Below are 12,089 nucleotides of genomic sequence, written 5' to 3' on the forward strand. Positions count from 1 at the left end.
GGCACCCATCCTATGTGAAATACATGTAGTGTTTGCACAAGAATACTTCTGAAAGAATGTCATTTTAGGTACGCGATCACTGTTAACACGATGACTGCCTGTTTAAATTTCACAGTAAATAAATGTGACACTTTTTTGCTAAACAAATGGTCAAAATGCTCCCATGTAAATTATATGTTCATGTTGACATTTGCAATAATTCAAATTACCAAAAACACCCAGTGTTGGAATGCAGACGAGCCAAAGCAGTTTATTTCATTTGTCCAGATAGGACTTGACTAACAGCAGGACAAAGGTCAGAATAAAGAGGGTGCTTTTACATAGCAGAGCTTACAGCTTAAAAGTTGAACAGTCAGATAAGAAGAGAGTGCTGTATTTGGAAGAAGCCAAGTTACAATAACCTAAGTAAACACGCTACCCCGCTGGAAAATCTGCTAACAAATCACATACCAACGCACAGTCACAGTTTCAAACACGTTGTTAACATTGAGAATTAAAAAAAAAAAACTTGGTAAGGTTTAAGAAAAGATCTTGGTTTGGGTAAAAATAAGTATGTCTGTTACCTAAATTGAGTCACTAACGTAAGTTAAGTAGTTAGTGTTAATAAGTCCAGGTGGACTTTTGGTTTCACACGGGACATGAGCATCAGCCTCCTGGGTGAAAGTGCTGTGTTTGTTTTCACCCATCCATCCTCCCTATGCAGACGTCCTTGCTCTTCATAAAGTCTATGAGTGTCTAATATTGATGCGGCTTCAAATGGCACCTGGAAAAGAAAAAATGAGTAGTAATATATATACAATTGCCATTGGCTGCTAAATCTAATAGCAAAAGCTGTAGTGAATATTTATGTTAGAATATGGTAAACTACTAGAACAGCTAGAGTGCTGCTCGCTGTGACGTCAGGACTTTGACTCTGTAACTGCTCATACAGCTAAAACAACCAATGACATCATGCCTGTTGAGTGAACATTTTCATTTCATTTCAAACATTAGGGAACATTATGTTCATGGCTGTACTCTTTGGCCTCCTTGTTCCAGCTAGTTTTGTAGGATGAAGTTGTTTGTTGGCGAGTGTAAAATTCACATTATACCTGCGAAGCAGGTAATGGAAACATTTCCTTCCAAAGCCAAAAGATGACTGATGAAACTTAGGAATGACAAAAACAGAAAGTCTCATGTTAATGGTAAATTATGAGAAACCTAGTTTAAATTTGGACTTTCGAAGTCAAAATTATGAGATTCTAGGTCCAAATCTATACTTACTAAATCAAAATCACAAGGTTTTTACTCAGTACTTTGTGTCAAAATTGCAAGACACCAGTATCAATGTACTCATAGTTTTGAATGTACTCATGATTACACTCATAACTACAGCTCCTATAAATGTTGGGTTTACAAAGTCAAAATTAGTAAGTAAGATAGAGAGTAAACATTTTGACCCAGTATAACATCATTTTGAATTGTTTCATATGTGTCATGTCTTTTGGAATTAGAAAGTCAAATTTTTTGTAACAGAAAAAAGTCACAAATGTCCCTTTTGAGTGTTTCTGTTTTTGTTATTCCTAATATTTCATCTTTTTTTTCTTCTTTTCCTGGCAGAAATGGGCTTGGGAGAGCTACATGTAGAGTGCTTGCTGAGAGGAACCATCCACACCATGACTCATGATCCAACCCACGTACAGAATCAAAATACTCAAGTTAGTTTTAATTTGCTTTAACAATCACAATTATAGCCTTCATGAATTGAAATTGTAGGTCATTAAGCAAACAGACACTAGACTGTCTTTCTACCATCACCTGCCATTATCAACCATAATTTACAAAATTATCTGAGCGTCTGTAATCTAACAATTATGATATGTATCACGTCTCTGAGTCCAAGAATCCTTTTTTTTCTCTATAATTGAGTAACTAATGAAACCTTAGGTCCTTGAACATACTGTTGCACAATTTAGCACATAAGACAAAGAGTATCTGAATTTAGATATACTAGATGGTGCAAATGACACATGGCTAACATTGTGCATTTAGTTTTCTCGCCGTCTCTGAGCGACTCTTATGTTAATTGTTTCACTTGTTACCTGGAAAGAGTACATTCATAATTACAGCTCCTAAATGTGTGCATACTTTTTCAAAGACCACCTGTACTCTTTAACATTTTCCAAAGGGAACTGTGCCAGGAAAAGTAAATATGCAACGCGAGTTCATTTCAGGTGGAAAATCCCCATAAAGCTGTCGTTTTTTGCATAAATACACCATGATAACATAATAAGTAGGCGGCCACAGTTCAAAGCCCCTTGGAGTAAGTTAGACAGTCGACCCTGAGAATAATCTCTAATGTGCTGGAGTTACAAGGGGCATGATGGAACAAACCTGGGAGAAAGATAGTGTTCAGTGAAAGCTGTTATTATAAATGAGTAACTACCCTTCAATAACTGCCGGCTCGATGGATCCACTGTTCATTTTCCAGGAGGCTGTTGGAAATAATCAAAGACGTCAAATCAAGGGATGTTTGATTTGTTGAATCGACTTTTGAACGCTGTCATGTCTTTTTTTCTTAGTTTTCCATAGAGACGATGTTTTTTAGCCATCCGTCAACCACTTATATCTCAAAAAGTAACAGATGGGTTGCATTGACAAACATTCATACATAACTTTGGTGATCCTCTAGCGCCACCAGCAGGTCAGCGTTTTCACTGTGAAATGCCTCAATATCTACTGGACAGAATGACATGAAATGTGGAACAGACGTTCACAGTTTCCAGACAATGTTATGTGGTAGTGTAGTTAGTGGACCCAAACGCACGCACACAGCAGGTTTACTCCAGCCAAGACTTTATTTAACTGTGCAGGAGGAGTCACAGAAAGAACAAAAAAAAAACAAAGACTAACTGTCCAGCAAATTAAAGTCACTCCTATAATCTCCACCAGAGTCGGGAGGGAAGCTCAACCGAGGCCGGGACAGGTAGCCTCCGGAGTCGGGAGGGAAACTCGACCGCACTCAAAACTGAAGGAACAGAAAACAAACAGGTAACGACCTTCACTGAAATGGGTGTTCAGACTTACGTGACCAGACCGGTAACCGGACGGACTGATGACGCGCCGATGAAACGCCGAGGTATTTAAGTCAGCCAGCGGCGATCACTGGAATGAGCCACAGCTGAGCCTAAGGAGAGAGGCGTGAAGTGGGCGGAACTCGGGGGTGGAAACTGTAGGCTGACACAAAAACAAAACATAAGCACATGGCCCACAATAACAAAACAGACAGGGGGAAAAACAGAGGAGCACAAACTAGGAGCAGACAGGGATCCTAAGAGTACCCCCCCCCCCCTTAACGGGAGCCTCTTGGCGAACCGCCTGGTTTACCGGGGTTCTGTCGGTGGTAGTCTCGTATGAGCCCCGGGTCAAAGATCCGGGATCGCGGCACCCAGCACCGCTCCTCTGGTCCATAACCCTCCCAGTCCACCAGGTACTGAAACCCCCTACCTCGACGGCGGACATCCAGGAGGCGATTGACTGTGTAGACGGGGCCCCCCTCGAAGAGTCGGGGGGGGTGGAGGGGGTTCTGGCGGAGGATTTAGGGGACTGGAGACAACAGGCTTGAGGAGGGAGACATGGAACACCGGGTGAATCCTCATGGAGCGAGGCAACTGCAGTTTGACCGCTACTGGATTGATGATGGAGATGATGGGAAAGGGGCCGACATATCTGGGAGAGAGCTTCCTAGACTCTGTGCGCAGGGGGATGTCCCTGGTCGAAAGCCAAACCGATTGTCCGATACGGTAGGCCGGAGCTGGAACACGACGGCGATCCGCCACCCTCTTATTTTGCTCTGCCGTGCAGAGCAGAGCCACCCGAGTCTCTCTCCACACCCGTCTACAATGACGGGCATTGTCTTGGACTGCCACCTCGACCTCCTGGCTAGGGAACAGGGGAGGCTGATAGCCCAAGGAGGCCTCAAACGGAGACAGTCTGGTGGCAGTAGACGTGTGGGAATTGTGGGCGTACTCAACCCACGGGAGGTGATGGCTCCAAGAGGAGGGATTAGTGGCGGTCACACACCTGAGGATGGCCTCGAGCTCCTGGTTCAGCCTCTCCGTCTGGCCGTTAGTTTGCGGATGGAATCCCGAGGAGAGACTGGCTGTGGCGCCGAGGGTGTGACAGAATGCCTTCCATAACTGGGATGAGAACTGCAGGCCACGGTCCGAGACTATGTCCGCAGGAATGCCATGAAGCCTAATGACGTGTTGGACTAGTAGGTCAGCGGTCTCACGGGCCGATGGAAGCTTGGGCAGAGGAATGAAGTGAGCCGCCTTTGAGAACCGGTCTACCACAGTCAGAATGAAGGTGTTACTGTTTGACGGGGAGAGACCAGTTACGAAATCCACTGCGATGTGGGACCACGGACGTTGTGGAACAGGGAGTGGACGTAGTAACCCCATGGGGGGTCGGTGCGAGGCCTTGTTCCGGGCGCATGTAGTGCAGGCCCGCACATACGTACGGGTCTCCTCTTCGAGGGACGGCCACCAAAAGGTGCGGCGGAGCCAGTCTATAGTCCACCGGATGCCGGGGTGACCAGAGAGACGGGAGTCGTGGGCCCACCGCAGGACTTGGGAGCGGACGGACGGAGGGACAAACAGACGATTCGGAGGGCCCCCTCCGGGGTCAGGTTGGGTGTGCTGGGCCTCACGTACCACCCTCTCGATCTCCCAGGTGACAGCACCGAGCACGTACGAGGCAGGCAGGATGGTGTCGGGAGTAGAGTCTCCCTCTTCCGGGGCAAACTGACGGGAGAGTGCTCCCGTCTTGGTGTTCTTGTGGCCGGGCCGATAGGTGATGGTGAAATTGAAACGGGCGAAGAACAAGGCCCAGCGGGCCTGGCGAGAATTGAGGCGTCTCGCCGTGTGGATATACTCCAGATTACGGTGGTCGGTCCATACGATGAAGGGGAGCACCGATCCCTCCAGCCAGTGCCTCCACTCCTCCAGGGCTAACTTGACAGCCAACAGCTCTCGGTTGCCTACGTCGTAGTTTCTCTCCGCAGGGGAAAGTCTACGGGAGAAGAAAGCACAAGGATGGAGTTTAGAGTCGGAAACTGACGGCTGAGACAGTATGGCTCCGACTCCGGTGTCGGAGGCGTCCACCTCGACGACAAACTGGCGTGTCTCGTCCATGAAAACAACACCTTGGAGGAGGTGAGTCACGTCAGTGGTTCTGCCGTTCGGCTGTAGTCCCGGATGAACCGTCTGTAGAAGTTAGCGAACCCCAGAAACTGCTGGAGCTTCTTTCGTGAGGCGGGCACCGGCCATTCCGTTACTGCTTTAACCTTCTCGGGGTCCTTTCTCACCTGACCCTCCTCAATGAAGACGCCCAGGAACTGCACAGAGGAGACGTGGAATTCACACTTCTCAGCCTTAATGAAGAGCTGATTCTCCAACAGTCGTTGCAGAACCTGGCGGACATGGTTAGTGTGCTCCTGGGGATTCGGGGAGAAGAGTCGGGAGGGAAGCTCAACCGAGGCCGGGACAGGTAGCCTCCGGAGTCAGGAGGGAAACTCGACCGCACTCAAAACTGAAGGAACAGAAAACAAACAGGTAACGACCTTCACTGAAATGGGTGTTCAGACTTACGTGACCAGACCGGTAACCGGACGGACTGATGACGCGCCGATGAAACGCCGAGGTATTTAAGTCAGCCAGCGGCGATCACTGGAATGAGCCACAGCTGAGCCTAAGGAGAGAGGCGTGAAGTGGGCGGAACTCGGGGGTGGAAACTGTAGGCTGACACAAAAACAAAACATAAGCACATGGCCCACAATAACAAAACAGACAGGGGGAAAAACAGAGGAGCACAAACTAGGAGCAGACAGGGATCCTAAGAGTACCCCCCCCCCCCCCCTTAACGGGAGCCTCTTGGCGAACCGCCTGGTTTACCGGGGTTCTGTCGGTGGTAGTCTCGTATGAGCCCCGGGTCAAAGATCCGGGATCGCGGCACCCAGCACCGCTCCTCTGGTCCATAACCCTCAAAACAGAGGAGCACAAACTAGGAGCAGACAGGGATCCTAACAGACAATGAATCCTGTTGACTGTTGTCAACAGGAGGTTGACATTTGTGGTTTTGAGCGAAACGTCTCAGCAATAGTTGAATGGCTCGCCATGAACTCGGCTTCACACATTAAAGCCCCCCCTCCCCCAGGAGAAACTCTAAGTGGAGAGCAGGGCCGTCCTTCAATAAGAAGATCGGCGGTTCGATCACCGGCTCTGGCTCCGCTGGTCGCATGTCGATGTGTCCTTGAGCAAGACACTTAACCCCAAAATTGCTGCCGTAGCTGTGCCTACGGTGTATGAATGTGATAGAATCTGAATTGTCAGTCGCTTTGGATAAAAGCGTCTGCTAAATGACAGTAATGTAATGTAATGTAACCCCTTTGGCGACTGCGACCTTTCATCTATTCTAGCGTCATCATCTGGTCAAAATTGCCGAGCCATCGCATCTGGCATCAGCCTCAGATGTACTTTGTGTCTATTGCTGTTAAATTAAGATGACGAACATGGAAAGCATTGTTCCCGCTAAACATCAGCAGGTTAGCGTCGTCATTGTGAGCATGTCAGTATGCTAACGTCAGTATTTAGCTGACAGAGCCGCTAGCATGGCTGTTGAGTCTTAGTCTTGTTGTTTGACAGTTGGTGGTAATCACTGCTCATGTTTAGTACACAGTTCTTCTTCTGTTCATTGCACACAAACTGAGAGATTTAAAACACATTTTCTGTCTGAGGGAAATGCTAAAGCTTTCAGTAGATAAAAAATAAAAATATATATTTATCAAGGTATTATGGTGTGATGACTCCTGGAATGGAGAATGGATCAGAAAATAGCCCTAAGGTTTAAAAGGATCTTATTCCAACTCTTCATTAAAGCTCCATGTTGTTATGGCTGCACCACCATATCAGATGAAAACATTGTAGATGGGTTATGCACATTTTAAACACATTATCCCACAAGTCAGCCTGGTTTATTTGGCATCTTTGGAAACTCTGGAAACCACTGGAATTTCTATAGATAGTACAAATCATATAAATAAAGTTCTGTGGATTTGAACAGAGTTTGGTGGCACAGCATGAGTTTGTAAAGACAGGCCTAGACAGGTCAGTGGGGTTTTCTGTGCAGTGGAGGAAGTTTGCAACCAAAACGACCTATCATAACAGCAACGGTTACCTCAGCAAGTTGAACCATTATTGTGTTACTGCAATAACTAGTATGGGATACAAATAGAATACTAACCCTGTGTAGATGAATTTTTCAAAATACTTTGATTGGAAGAGACATTAAGCAGATGTCTGTATGCTGTTGTATTCCAAAGCTGCAATTTGAGTGAAATTTGTTTTTGCATAATATCTTGTTCGGGGCCATACAAAAATGATTGGGGCGGGGAGGAAGGCTGAACCTTATGTGTCACTTTTTGAACCGTGTTGATACATTTTTCGTTGGACCCCTCAAAGGTCCCTGGAGCGACTTTGCTGATGCTCTGATCCTGTGACTTCCTCTTGCGCCAGCAGCAGGTCAAATATGTATAATGTATTAGATATAAAATGCATCTCCAACATGGATTGGCACAACATTGTTGTCCTGTTGATGAGGGTGTCGGATGATGTGTGTCGTTACAGCGGGCATGGACAAACAATGGGTTTTATCATGGAGGCTTTGTCCCTCCAGCAAAAGTAAGATTACACAACCCTCCACCACTTTTTTCCAAATGATGCATTGCCAACATCAGTACAAAGTGTATACTCATACTTTTACAGAATATTGGGTGTATTTGAGTCATAATTGTTCATTTTTGATGTGAGAAATCACGTGACGGTATGAAGGCAATGGTAAGGAAGATTCATGTCAGTGGAATGAATAAACTCCAGTGTGCAGTTAAAATTCTGGTAAAAGGGAGTTTGGGTTTTCGCTCCCCTACATCCTGGTCATAACTTTGCTAAGTAACAGATGCTTGTGGTTTATTAAGGGAACAATTTATGAAATTCACTTGGCTTTGGAAGCAGGAGAGGCATTATTGAGCAACAACTGAACTTTAATCAGGCAGTCAGGATGGATTTGGCTCATTGTGAGCCATGGAGCTCTCCCCTCAGTCCTCGTGAACTGACTACAGCACTGTAAGGCTGACGCGGCTGAAGATTATGTGCCTTGCTGCAAACAGCGAAACTCGCCCAGCTCGCCTGCAGTTTAATTTGCCGAATAGTTTGCTGTGTTTTAAATCTTTATTGCGAAACATAGCAAACTGAGGTTCTGGGAATTTATGGGTTTTATGGGGAAAGATTACAAGATGACCAACAGTCTCCTCCATCACACAAAACATCTGAAGATCAGGTCACCAAGTTGACCCAGCCGCTTCCTTTACAGCAATTCTGAACTACCCTCTGTGATTATTTCTGACAGGTCTTCGTGGTTTTAATGGCCGCTGATGAATTCTCATTTTCTCACCAAATGTTTTTACAACATGTGGCCGGTCACTGGTGATAGCCGGGGAAGTGCTCCCAAAAACAGAACGGCCATATTGACACTGGCATCACACAACTTTATCCGGTGACTTGGATTTGCTCACATCCTCACCCAAGTCCATAAGGCTCAGTGACAGGTTTCTGAAGAGGGTTTAACTGCTTGCTGAAATCTATGAATTAAAATCGGAGTGAATCAAAACATCTACCACCGCTGCTAGGAGACTTGATTTCCCCCCCTCCTCCTATAGACCAATCTCTAATGCAACAAAAGCCAGATTTGATTATAATTTGACATTATCAGGCTCAGGAAATACACCAATGTATGTTTGCGGCAAATATTTCCTCACCTTCCTCAGTGAAGAATAAGGATCAAGCAATGCAGGAGTCATTTCAGGGATCCGATCCAGGACTGCAGGAATATAGTTACTGGAACAGCAACGATGACATCACCCTCTTAAAACTAATGGCTATTATTCAAAGACATATGTCCGCCGTCCACATGTGTAGTCCATCCCCACCCCTCCCCCTGCTCACTTGTGGACTGAAAAATAAAACTGTAAAATTGTTTCTCTGTCCCCCCCTCTGAATGGTTGATATAGTCTTAATCGCACGCTGCGAGCTGCACTAGTGAGAGGCAAACAGCCTGAGGTTCTGGGCGGTTAACAGCCAGAAGATTAATATGACTAATCTACCCGTTTGACTGCGATCCCAGAATTCCAGAGGAGCCCGGTCCCTTACGCAGCGTGCTGACTCATCCCTCTTACCGTGTCCTGCAGACAAGCCGGAGACATTAATGGTTTGCGCTGTAGCTCAGGGTCAGTTAATAGAGCCAAAAACATTCCTGTATTTAGAAGACTTTGTAAATGTCACACACTGGAGAAGCTTGCTGGTGTTGTATCTTAGACATTTCAATATCCAGTCCAAACTGTGTCAAAGAGTATGGAACTACATGAAATCATGTTCATGTTGCATTTAAAATGTGATTTGTATATTTGCTCCCGCTTTATGATGACGCATATTATAGATGACTGAGCTGTCGACACAAAATCCTTCTAAATGATCTTTTAAGTTGCTGGCTACTGGTGGTGCCCCATAAAATAGGGAATACTATACCGTTGAATACAAGGACACTTTTATAGCAGTCGGGCCCAAGGGCAGCAGCTTTGAAAGCATATACATAATAACAGAGAAGTGCCTCAATTTTTAAAACCTCGAGCCTTATCCATGGTTCAGAGATCCATAAAACCAAACATTTGGTCCTGGTGAGGAGAAATAAAAAATAAAGTCACGTTACGGCTTATTTACTGCCAATATTGCACTATAAGTCTTCATAACACTTTATTGTTTCCTCCTGTTAATAATGTGAGGAAGTGAAGTTGCATCTTAAATAGACAGTGGTGTCCAAAAGTTCTCCAGATGTGCCTTTAAAATGCAGAGGGGAGAAAGAGAGGTAAGTAGAGCCTTCTCTGGAATGGAGTTGTTAGTCACAGACTGCCTTCACGGTGATCTCAGAGGTCTTTGAGAAGCACTTTTCTGAAATGTTAGGGTGGTAAAGTGTTTAGTAGGAAGTACTTCTGAAACTGTACACAAAAAGGTTTCACACTTGTGAATAGTGTGAACAAAATATTACCTCCACACTTTTAAATTATAATACTTACTGTCAAAAAAATTACATGAAAATGCCAAAGTTCATCTGTCCTTTCATCAGTACTTTCTGTACCCGGCCTGTGCCATTCAGATCCATTGGTTCCTACTGAAGATGTAATATTTCAAAGAGGTTCACAAATACTGTGAAAAAAAAAAGGCTCAGTAATTTCCATTATTAGCTAAGAATCGACGGGTACCATCTGCAGCGGAAAACAAGTACCCAGTTGGGAAGGACCAAAACCCAAAACAGGCATTGGTGCTAAATTATTCAACTTTTTAAAGTATCTCCTCTTCTCTGTGTCGGGGCTGAGCTCCACCAACTACACACACACACACACACACACACACACACACACACACACACACACACACACACACAGAAGTCAGCAAACAGCAGATCAGAGAGGCCGCGGTGGAGACAGTGAAGTGAAGATTAAATATGCATCAGCATCAGCTTTTGTCTTTCTTTCTCTATCCAATCCCGACTTTTCAGTTTGTCAACTTAGTAGCATGTTACCACACAGACTGAAATCAAGTGTGTGCTATTAATGTTGGACAAGTAATTGGATACTTTCCTAGCGTCTGACGCAGAAACAATCAAAATAGTACTTCATGAGCTTTGTCAATTGGAAGGTTTTGTTGAGACAACGAATCCAACAGGACGTTTTGTGCAGATCATCTCCTAATAGGTCAAAGCTGGATGTTGGTCCCTGGTTTTTCTGGGCCTTGTTTGAAGGCAGCTTAAGTAATGATTAGAAAGCTAAGTCCACATCTGAGATATATTTTCCAATACCAAAGCCATTACTGGAACCAGATGGGGCAAAACGTCGGTCCGTTTGATACTTCCTGGTTTTTAACAAGCCCTTTTATTGACAGAATGGTTTCATGTTTTGTTGATTACGCTTGTTGCACTGACATGATGGATTTCAGCTCGTAAAAGTTTCTACATTAAAACCTTTATCATCGGGTTACTCAAATCTATGGGAAAAATACAAGCTGCCTCTGTCATTTGCATGTTACTGTTCATGAACGGAATGAAATGGAAGAGGGAAAGTTGTGCCTGTTGAGCATGGAAACCATATCCGTCAGCACAGACTTTGTGAAAACAAATCTTTTAATTTGGTCAGCGCTGCCAATTGGTTAAGAAAGCATTGGAGTTCACTATCGGCATGAGCTGTTAATGATGTATATCTCGGGATTAGCATTTACACACCACATACCGAGGCAGCAACAGCCTGTGAAACCACAATGAACCCGTCAGAGAGATGGGACGGGGGGGGGTTAGAAAAACATGCGAACATGAGAGCTCCTTCAGCGTGGAGATCTGGCAACGCCATACTTTATCTTTCCAAAAAGCGTTAAAGTGTTACTTTGGCTGAGCTGAGAAAAGAGTGCTCCCTGTTTGACATTATTGTCATAGCAGAAGCTGGCTGTTTTGGCAATGTTTTAAGAGCATTGCACGCACAAGACCGAACTGATGGTTTACGGTAATAAAAGAGGTCTTTGCAAAGAGGGTTTTAAGATGCCAAAGGTGTAGAAGTAACTCACATACTTTAATGTGGCTTGTATGCTTTTATATACGTGCTGTATTTTATTTTATTCTATAGGGGACCGTGGTGAGATTTCCTCTCACTAATTGATTTTACACAAAACAGCAACAATAGGATTACAAAAAGAAAATAATTTTTTCATTAAAAGTGTTGCATCATTTTTGACCTGATGCTTATGCGACAGGGTAAAGTCATGGGATCACCCACGTCATTTGGTACATCTTCTAGGAGCAAATGTCTGTAACAAATGTCATGAGAATCCATCCTCTAGTTAGTGGTGAAGTATTTCATTGGACCGAAGTGGTGGACCTATACCAACCAACCAACATTGCCATGACTATACAAATCTGTGAGCAAAGATTAAATAACATAAGAGACACCATTCACT

Source organism: Anarhichas minor, unplaced genomic scaffold (genome assembly GCF_050575085.1).
Source record: "Anarhichas minor isolate MPS153535 unplaced genomic scaffold, ASM5057508v1 ptg000025l, whole genome shotgun sequence".
Taxonomy (NCBI): domain Eukaryota; kingdom Metazoa; phylum Chordata; class Actinopteri; order Perciformes; family Anarhichadidae; genus Anarhichas; species Anarhichas minor.